This window comes from Pleurodeles waltl, chromosome 11 (assembly GCF_031143425.1).
Source record: "Pleurodeles waltl isolate 20211129_DDA chromosome 11, aPleWal1.hap1.20221129, whole genome shotgun sequence".
NCBI lineage: Eukaryota > Metazoa > Chordata > Amphibia > Caudata > Salamandridae > Pleurodeles > Pleurodeles waltl.
Window position 1 is genome coordinate 937430422 of NC_090450.1, and position 10996 is coordinate 937441417.

The window sequence follows — 10996 nt, forward strand, 5'->3', positions numbered from 1 at the left end:
AATGTTAAAGGTGAAACCGAACACCTTTGTTAGTTCATGTTCTCTTTAAAATGCTGGATAAAATTTGAAGGAACCCTGAAATAACCCTCTCCACATGTTCCTTTTTAATAAAACGCTTCCATCGCAGAAATAAACTGCGTGAGTAGTGAGTACATATTTCAAAGGTTGGTTCGACCTCCGCCTGTCGGAAGAACTCAGCATTACACCCAACTCCACCTCATAACTTGGCCCATCTGAGATAAAAAAAAAAAAAAAGAATGCGGTAAATCTAGAGCATGAACCAAACTTCTAAATTACATAAATTCAATTTACAAAGTTTTTTTTATCATTTCAAACTCATTTTAGTGTAAAATTAACATCTTTTTTTGTAACAAACAAGGTCAGTCTCCTTGGAGACTGTCAAAAATTGCCATGTTGACTATATTTCAAGTCTTCATGACGGGGTATTGGGTAAAGTTTTCAATAAGCAATAATCGCGCCTCGGTTAGACCTCATTGGCTACGATACTGCCACTGCGCAAAGCTGACGAAGTTAACGTGAAATACTTGGCCCTTCGTTGGAGCACCTCATGTTACAAAGAGCAATATAATTTTATTTAACTATTACACCACTTTTGGATTCTGGAAATCAATCTAGTACTTAGATTAGTGGTATTTTACCAGCTTCGGTCAGTTCTCTGACCCTAAACATGCCCTCGCGGCGCGCAGAGAATTCTGGGAAATGGTATGGTAATTAGCTGTTCGTGTAATGCAGTTACGGGGTTTGATGATGAGGCCAACAGCCCTTCATGTGTAGGCGGGGTCCAGGGTGCTCCCTGGTGTGTTGTGGAAATGGAAGAAGCACGAAATCTTGATAACATGTTTTCAAATGTTTCCTAAAGGAGGCCTCGCAATAATTTAACGAAATATAAATAATACCAACACTTTTCGATATTTCGCTTGTCTTAGGCGTGCCGGTTCATATTTCGCTTGTCTTAGGTGTGCCAGTTCATGGAGGCACGCAGGTGCATTTTCTGCACTTCATTGAGGGCCATATTTATACTCCGTTTGCGCCGAAATTGCGTCGTTTTTTTTGACGCAATTTCGACGCAAAACTAACGCCAACTAACGCCATATTTATACTATGGCGTTAGAGGCGAATAGCGCCAAAGTTCCCGGAATGTGCGTCATTTTTTAGCGTGAACCCCTTCCTTGCGTTAATGATATGCAAGGGAGGCGTTCCCGTCTAAAAAATGACTCCCAGGACTTTACGTGGTATTTATACTCCCGGGCAAAAGAGACGCCCGGGAGTTGGCGTGGCTAAAAACGGCGCATTTGCGCCACTTTTTAACGCCTGCTCAGGGCAGGCGTTAAGGGGCCTGTGGGCTCAAAATGAGCCCACAGGTGCCCTCCCATGCCCCCAGGGACCCCCCCTGCCACCCTTGCCCACCCCAGGAGGACCCCCAAGGATGGAGGGACCCACCCCAGGGACATTCAGGTAAGTTCAGGTAAGTATAATTTTTTATTTTTTATATTTTTTTTTGGTGGCATAGGGGGGCCTTATTTGTGCCCCCCTACATGCCACTATGCCCAATGACCATGCCCAGGGGACAGAAGTCCCCTGGGCATGGCCATTGGGCAAGGGGGCATGACTCCTATCTTTACAATGATAGGAGTCATGTTGATGGGGGATGGGCGTCGTTAAAAAATGGCGCAAGTCGGGTTAAGACGATTTTTTCGACGTAACCTGACTTGCCCCATTTTAAGACGCCCATGCGCCATTTTCCCCCTACGCCGGCGCTGTCTGGTCTACGTGGTTTTTTCCCACGCAAACCAGGCAGCGCCGGTCTGATTGCGCCGTCTAACGCCATTCCATAAATACGGCGCCCGCTTGGCGCTTCAGAATGGCGTTAGACGGCGCAAAACTTTTTGACGCTAAACTGCGTTAGCGCAGTTTAGCGTCGAAAAGTATAAATATGGGCCTTACAGCTTTAAGAAGTACAAATTTCACGACCTGATTTTCAGATCGTCTTTCTGTGTGCTGGAGATCGTGTAAAACGAGGAGCTCACAGTTCTAGAACTGAAAAAAATGCCTCCAGGAAACCATAAATTGCGAGTCAAGGTGTGGCAGAGGAAAGGGGTAAAGTCCGAGACAAATGATCCATTTTTTTAAAACAAATTCTGCTGCAAAGAAATTGGCGACGAGGACATAAGTGATAGTAATTAGTAAATCTGTTCTAGATTATTCAGTTGGTCCCAAAGATGCTGCATTTTAAAATATCTTACAGGTTTAAGACACCTGGTGCAGTAATCATTGTGTGCTGAGCAGATTCGAGGGCGTTGTAATAGTGATAAGATAACTCTAGTGGTTAGCACAGTCCTAGGAGAGTTCTGTGTTTTATAAAGTCACAGTTTTGTCTTATATGGTAGAATAGATGGTTAATGTGCCTGCTGCAAAGCACATCATGTAACAAGCATATCACAGATTTGTTTTGTATTTAGATAGGTAAGTATGCTACTGCTTTTGACACTGAGAATACTTTGGGGCATATTTGTAAGCCCCTGGCGCCACCTTCCGCCATATTAGCGTATTTGTTTTTTACGCTAATGTGGCCCAACGAGGCCAAATTCCTTGCGCCATATTTACTCTTGCAGAGTACATCAATAGCATCAATATAAATGATGCTATTGCCCCCTTCCCTGTGCCATGGTGCGCCATATCAGATACGGCGCACACATGGTGGCGGTAGGGGGTGTTAAGGGGCACTAGGAAAGTGGCGCTGCACTAGGTGCAGCGTCACTTTACTTAAATATGCCCCTTTGTTCCTTCCAGTTCATAAGTTGCAAGTCTTCTACTATAGCACAGTGCTCTATTTACCAGCATCAAGGAGCTGCATGCAAACTGTAAGTCATGGGTTTAGGTCCTTTTTATGTTTTTAGCAGATTTGCCAGTATACAACAAATACATTTATAAAAAAGCTAAATTATTCACCAGACCAGCGATTGCATACATAAAAAGCCGGTATATACAAAAATGAGACGAGACTAACAATCCATCATGTACAGGAAAAATTGTAAATTATGTTAATATATATATATATATATTTTTAAACCTTTTATTTTCATTTAAAAAAAGTAAAACAAACAACAGCAGTGACAATAGCCTCATTAACAAAGTATCATCCTTTAGAAGCATATTCAGTTGACTTCATACGTCAGAGAAAAAACTCCACACAACATTATCTGGTGCATCCCCCTTACATCAGGGCCACAGTTCTAGTCCCTGTTTAGTGTGTCCCACTCCCCGGACATTCAGAATCATTGTCACTCTCAGAAGACTCCGCGTCTGCACATGGTGTGTATAAGGCTTCGCACACTGCCCACCGGGCCCCCACATCATCTGTCAATTGTTCATCCCTCCTGTTTTTCTTCATATGGGTTCTACCAGCTAACGCCCATTCCTCCACCTCACTCCTCCATTGTGAGAGCGCAGGTGTGCGCTGATGCATCCAAATAATGGCCACTCTGCACCTTGCTAATACTAGTGCCAGTTGGAGGAATTTGTAGTTAATTTTGGGACCCTTTTGGTCTTTTTACATGCCCCAAGAGGCATTGTGGCAGTATGCGTTCTATCAGGATGCTTGTGGTCCCCTGGAGGTCTGCGATTACCTGTTCCCAGAGGTCGTGTACCAACCGCCACTCCCATGCTAAAAGCCTGAAGTCTGCCCCTCCCTCCTGCACCAGGGACACGTGTAGGGTCTTGTTGCAGAGATGCAATGAAGTGACCTGGGGGTCAGATACGTTCAGTGCAGAAAATTTGAATGTGTTAACCTAAAGCGGGCATTGCACGAGGCTGTACGTGTTCGCTCGCATATGCTGGAGAATTCGCTATCCTCTAATGGGGATCCCATCTCTAACTCCCAGGCAACTCGCGCCCTGACACTCTGTCCCATTGCGTCCTCCCTCATCACTTTATATAATTTTGTAATCAAAGCCCACCTCTTCCACACATCAATAGGACAACTAGGACTTGCGATGTCCGTGGTGTAGCGGGGTATGTGGGCTAAGTTTGTTTGGCCACTTCCACCAGTCCTGCGTGATGCAGAAAATGTCCCTTGCCTAATCCAAATGTGTCACATGCTTTTTCAAACGTAATAAAGTATTCACCTGGGTATAGGTCTACCACTTGCATACAGCTCCCTTCCCTCCAGGCCTGAAATGACACATTGGTTGTCATCTGACGTACTGGTGCTAGTATCCTAAGGGGTAGCTTTCGATGAAAGGGAGCTCTCCGCAAAACCCTCTCCACACACTGCTGCCAGATACTTGCAGAGTGGTGGGATCGTTCCCTCTGCTCCAGCTCCCACCATAAATGTTACAGGGAGGTGTTCCGCTGCCACCAACCCAGCCACCAGCCATTTTTCCCAATTGTCATCCTCCGTGAGCCACCGTGCCGCACGCTGCAAGTGCGCAGCACAGTAATAGAGGTCAAGCCTCAGCACCTCTAATCCCCCGTCTGCGTAACAGTGGGTCAGTGTAGTCAGAGCCACCCAACTGCGACGTCCCGCCCACAACAATGAGGTGAGTACTGAGGTCAATTGTTTAAATACCCTCTGGGGTATAGGGCAAATTGAGTTCTGTAAGGTATACAGGCACCTGGGCAGTAGAACCATATTGGATACCACAAATCTATCCATTAGTGAGAGTGGCAGCGTGTTCCAAAATGTTACTGACTTTCTCAGGGAGTCAACCACTCTGCCCATGTTGAGACGCAATTGCTGCTCCTTGGTGTGCACCACCTGCACCCCCAAATATCTGAAGTTGGTTGTCACCCAGCGCAAGCCCAACTCTGGGAGACGATCCAGCTGTGTGGTAGCCAACGCTGCCAATGGAAAGATGAGGGACATGTTTATTTTACCGGAGACCTGACATGTCCCCAGATGCCTCCAGAAGTCGCAACAGCTATGACAGTGCACCACATGGGGACGATATGTAGAATAGCGCATCATCAATGTAGAGTGAGATAATATGATTAACATCACCCAAATGTATACCTCCGTCTCCCATGTCACGGCGTGTCCAAATGGCCAACAGCTTGATGGACAGTGCGAACAGGAGGGGCGACAGAGGACAACCCTGTCGGGTGCACCTGCCTACCCCCCACACCACAGATCAACTCCCTCCCACCTGCACCCTCTCTGTGGGTTCTGTGTATAACAGACAAACCTAATCTCGAAACCGGGAACTGAACCCCATCTTCTTCAGCACTGAAAGTAAATATCCCCAGTACACCGTGTTGAAGGCCTTCTCTAGGTCTATAGGGACCAGAGCCAGCTCCTGCCCATGGGCTTTCACCTCGTGCAGAACATGCGTTAGGCGTCGCAGATTGTTCCCCGGCAACACCCTGGAATGAACTTGCATTGGTCCTCGTGGACCAGACGAGGAACATAGGGCGCCAGCCGAGTGGGGAGCAGCTTGCATAGGACTTTTATGTCCGCATTTATCATAGTGAGAGGTCTATAAGAGCAAGGATCAGCCGCATCACTGCCAGGCTTGAGAAACATGCATATTTCCCCCTCACACAATGTCTGCAGCAATATCCCTCATTTTTGTGTCTCCAGGAGTCCCTGCACGAGTGTCTCTGAGAATGTCTGGTAAAATTCCGGTGGAAAGCCATCCCCCCGGCTTCTTGCTCCGCGCTAGCTATCTCAGCGCTGCTCGAAATTCTTCCAAATCTATAGGAGCATCTAAGGATTCAATTATTGCTGAGATCAGTTGCTGGAGGGTTAGTCCCTCCAGGAATGGGACTATATTAGGGTCAGCTGTAAAAGGTGCTGCCGAAAGATGTTCAGCATCCTGGCTCTAGTGTTAACCCCGACCCCATCCTCCGATACTGAGTGCGTCATCTGTAGCGATGGCTGTTCCCGTCTCAGTATCCATGCCAGTAGTCTACCTGACTTGTCTCCCTCTCTGTGTAGTGAATGTCAGTATTGTTTTAGCGTATATTTGTCCAGGCGGTCCCATATGTCAGCTATACAACGTCTCACCTCGAGCTCCCTATGGTTCATGTCTGGCTGCGGTTGTTCCCCAGTCTGCACGATGACCAATTCCTTCTCCTCTCAATTGAGGTCACTCTATCGCTGTCCCCGCACTCCACACACTAAACTCATGTATTGGCCCCTCCACACCATGTCAAGGGCCTCCCACTCCGTCGCCCGGTTTTCCGCTGTACCCCAGTTGGCCGTCATGTAGTCAGACAGCGCCCGTGAAAGCATCTCCCTGCCTACATCTTCCAGAATGTCTACAGACATTCTAGAAGCTCGACTCTCCCATTCCCTTCCTCCCCACAGCAGGGCACAGCCAACAGGAGTGTGGTCGGAAAGGAATCGGGTCATGTGCATCACCTCTAAGTACTCCATATGCAGATACCCTGCCACCAGTATCCTGTCCAGCCTACTATGAGTATTGTGTGTGTCCGAGTAACATGTGTATATCTGTCTATCCGGGTGACTAGTTCGCCAGAATGCCCACCAATCCCAGATTGTGCATTACTTCCCGACTGCTCTAGGAGGTGCTCTGTCCAGATTAGCGTCTCATATACAATTAAAATCGCTGAGCCACATGACTGGCGCATCTACTTTGCGCATTAGAAGATCCTGCATGGAGTGGAAAAGGTTGGGTCACTATTATTAGATGCATAGGAGCTCAGAAGGGCCATGTCATGACCGTCTAGTTCACCCCGTAGTAACAGATATCTGCCACCCATATTGTCTTTCAAGTATGTGAGAGTGAATGGGATACCCGGTGCCACACAGATCAACGTGCCCCTAGCATATGTCGAAAATGTTGAATAATATGTCTGTCCCTGCCATTTCTTAACTAATTACGCCGCTCTTGCATCATCCAAATATGTGTCCTGCAAGCAAGCTATCGAGATTTGGGCCCATATTTATACTTTTTGACGCTAAACTGCGCTAACGCAGTTTAGCGTCAAAAAATTTAGCGCCGTCTAACGCCATTCTGAAGCGCCATACGCGCGCCGTATTTATGGAATGGCGTTAGCCGGCGCTAGCAGACCGGCGCTGCCTGGTGTGCGTGGAAAAAAACCACGTAGACCAGGCAGCGCCGGCGTAGGGGGAAAATGGCGTTAGGGCGTCTTAAAATGGGGCAAGTCAGGTTGAGGCAAAAAAATCGCCTCAACCCGATTTGCGCCATTATTTTCGACGCCCAGACGCCATTTAAATGACTCCTGTCTTAGTAAAGACAGGAGTCATGCCCCCTTGCCCAATGGCCATGCCCAGGGGACGTATGTCCCCTGGGCATGGTCATTGGGCATAGTGGCATGTAGGGGGGCACAAATAAGGCCCCCCTATGCCACCCAAAAAAATTAAAAAAATATAAAAAATTATACTTACCTGAACTTACCTGAATGTCCCTGGGGTGGGTCCCTCCATCCTTGGGTGTCCTCCTGGGGTGGGCAGGGGTGGCAGGGGGGGTCCCTGGGGGCAGGGGAGGGCACCTGTGGGCTCATTTTGAGCCCACAGGCCCCTTAACGCCTACCCTGACCCAGGCGTTAAATAGTGGCGCAAATGCGGGGTTTTTTGACCCGCCATCTCCCGGGCGTGACTTTTGCCCGGGAGTATAAATACGACGCATTTGCGTCGCCGTCATTTTTTTAGACGGGAACGCCTTCCTTGCATCTCATTAACGCAAGGAAGGCGTTCACGCAAAAAAATGACGCTATTTGCCCATACTTTGGCGCTAGACGCGTCTAACGCCAAAGTATAAATATGGCGTTAGTTTTGCGCCGAATTTGCGTCGAAAAAAACGACGCTAATTCGGCGCAAACGGAGTATAAATACGGGCCTTTATGCCTCTTTAAGTAAGTGAGTACCTTATACCTTTTAGTATATGTCCCTAACCCCCAGACGTTCCAAGTCAAGAGTTTGTATTTAGCCCCATCTTTTGGTGTATCTCTTAGAGTTATTCCGTCAGATCTGTGCCATGCTATACTATCCACTATCTGCTGCCCACTGCGAGAAACAATCAAACAACACAAAACAAACTCTCTCTTCCCATTCCCTCCAATTACAGCCATACGGCCCTTTATGCCCACCCCATGCATGTGCCAGGACGTGCACTGCATCCCAGCTTGTCCAACAGGGATCATCTAACTCAATGAACTGCTTCCGCTCCCGGCCCATTGTTCAGCTCTAGTATGTCACAGTGTGCTACCATTCATTGTGGAATGTGATCCTCTTCCACTCTCGCCCCCCTGTCCAGCATCATATCAGGGCGTCCCCATTTTCAAGCAACTACATCTCAGCATGCAACCCCCGGCCGCATAGTGCCGGCCCACTCAGCTCCAACATATTATGATTATACACCTGCTCTCCCCACCACTTATTTTTACATACAGTAGCCATCATTCACATGCCGCTCATGCAGCCTCACTATTCCCCCATCTCCGGGGCATCCAACGTGTCCAGTATGAAGTCTGACCCCGGGCTGGTGCCCCGCATGCCTGCATCGAATTCCGGTTGCATGTCCACATCCTGCTTCTCTCCCTCGTGCTCTGTACACAGCTGCAGGGTGCCGTCCTCACTGATAGTAACTCTCCACTTGCCCAGCTGGGTTGTGTTGGGAATATTGTTGGATTGTCTTTGACGGCGGGTCCCTGGGGCTGACCGCCCTACACAAACTTATGAGTACGGGGGCGCGCCGCGGAAGTGCATCTCCTCAGACCTCCAGCCATTCCCATACCTCTTCCGGGCTGTCGAAAAAATGTGCCTTTCCTTGAGCCAACTCATTCCCCCTTGTAATTTCACTATGTTGCCTTCCGCAGTTGTGACCTTGTTCGACACTTTGTGCAAGGCCACTCGCAGTAAATTGACATCTATGGACACTGTCCCTATGTTGTGTTCCAGGGCCATTCTGCAATGCTGGATAGCCAATAGGTCTGCCTGCGTGGGCTCCACCTCATCCTGTGGCGCAGTCTCCTCATCACCCGCACCGGTCTGCCGAGTTATTCTTTGCGTGTGGTGTCATGGGGTAGTATATTGTGTGATAGTGATAACGCGTCCGTCTATGTTAATTTATACACATCAGGACTCGTTTTAGGTCGATGAATCTTTGGACCCAGTGGTGAGACACCATAAGACGAGACAACTGATCAATACATCAAACCATATGTCAATCATATTGTTAACATATATCACCACAATATATTTCACTTTAGACATTAATAATTCTTCGACGCAACCATGACCTTTCAGTCATGAATAGCCACACCTTATTGAAGTTTTGTGAATTTTATTCCCTATTGATTACAATCTAATAGCAAATGTATTAATCTCAAAACCAAGAAGCAAAGAACATTATCACAAAGCGGCGACTATGGTAAGTTTTCATCAATGCAAAGATCACAAATATAAGATAATCATATGAAGATAACAAATCAAAATACATAGAACCTCCTAAAGGTCTTAGCTCAGCATAACACCATGTCAGTCACGTCAGTTACGTCAGTTAAGATGAATACCTCATCTAGCCACTGATTAGCATTAGCATTAGCATGTTGGGCTTCATGCAAAACAATTTAGAACATCAATTTGGAAAACGTCTAACTAAGGTCTCTAATCAAAACACACAGCAGTTGGTACCTAGAAAGGAAAGGCAAGATAAATGAATTTCCATTAGCAACGGTATAATTACCCTCCTCGGAATAGGTCAGCATACAGGGTCAGTCTTCGTCTTCAGGACATCAGTTAAATCGCCGTCAGCCTATCTAAGCTAAGGGCAGGGGACACTTCCCTCATAAGGAAGAAAGTGTTAAAGGCAGTCTAGGGATGAGGATAGTTGTGTCTAAGTCTCAGATCACCAAATAGAGTGACAGAGTTTCTGGATGCAATCAATATCATTCCCTACCTCATGCCGTTTGTTCCTTGTGTCATGAGTTTTTATCCCTTTTTCGAAATACACTCGCCCAAAATCCTATTGGTCAGTCACTACACCCCACTATCTGTAACCTATCAATTTATACATTAAGTAATACATTTGTCATTCTATGATATTTCTCGTGCTTCTAATTGGTCTTTATAATTGACGTTTTCGTAGGTGGCACATCCGGGGTTACTTCATTTTCTGGCACACACTTCGGGTCAAGAGTTCTCTTCTCCGCGATTTTTTTTTGATAAAGAATTTTTATTGATTTTTGCAAAAGAAAGAAAAACCATGATACAAACATAATAACACGATGCCAACGGGCATCCAACATTGGTCGAACCTGTGATCCCAGATAGCACTAATAATAGAGATAACATAGTATTCAGGAGCCTAGTGCGGCCTCCCATTTCCCCCATATCCTATTATATTTATTCGGACATCCTCTAGCCTCATATACAAGTTTTTCACTCTGTGCACACCAATCCACTCCCTGTCTCCATTTAGCCATTGATGGGGCATTCTTGGCCTTCCAGTTAGCCACTATATCCCTCTTAGCCACTAAGCACGCCACCCCAAGGAAAATTCGATCTGGTCTCCTTAGCTCGATGTCACCCATGATCCCAAGGAGGAGGGGTAGAGGCTCTCTCTCTATATTCTCCTGCAACACCTCAGAAATCTCCCCCAGGACCGCTCCCCAATAGGCTACCATGGCCGGGCAGGTCCACACCATGTGGAAGAAGTCAGCTGTAAGGTTTCTGCAGCGGGGGCACTCCGCGTTGGGGCGGAGGCCCGCTCTCTGTAGTTTGTCGGGTGTGAGGTATGCTGTGTGCAAAAAGTAAGTTTTTATCAGTCTGAAACGAGTGGCGATCGCCAGGGCCCGCGGGGCCATTAGCGCCTCACCCCATTCCATCTCTTCCATGGGGCCCACCCACCCCTCCCATCTCTGGCGAAGTACCCCCAGGGAGCCCGAGGTGCCGGAGACCAGGGTGCAATATATCTGGGAAACACCTCCCCTACCTAGGCTCCCCATCAATGCCTTGGCCTCCATGAGGCTGCATTCAGGTATGTTTTCT

The 10996-nt window shown here is 47.4% G+C and overlaps 1 non-coding gene across 1 annotated transcript; it reads right to left on the minus strand.

Moving 5' to 3' along the window:
- Nucleotides 1–384: 384 nt before the first annotated feature.
- LOC138266711 (U4 spliceosomal RNA) lies at nucleotides 385–524 on the minus strand. Its single transcript, XR_011199643.1, has one exon. It is a non-coding gene; the product is annotated as a U4 spliceosomal RNA (small nuclear RNA).
- Nucleotides 525–10996: the final 10472 nt, after the last annotated feature.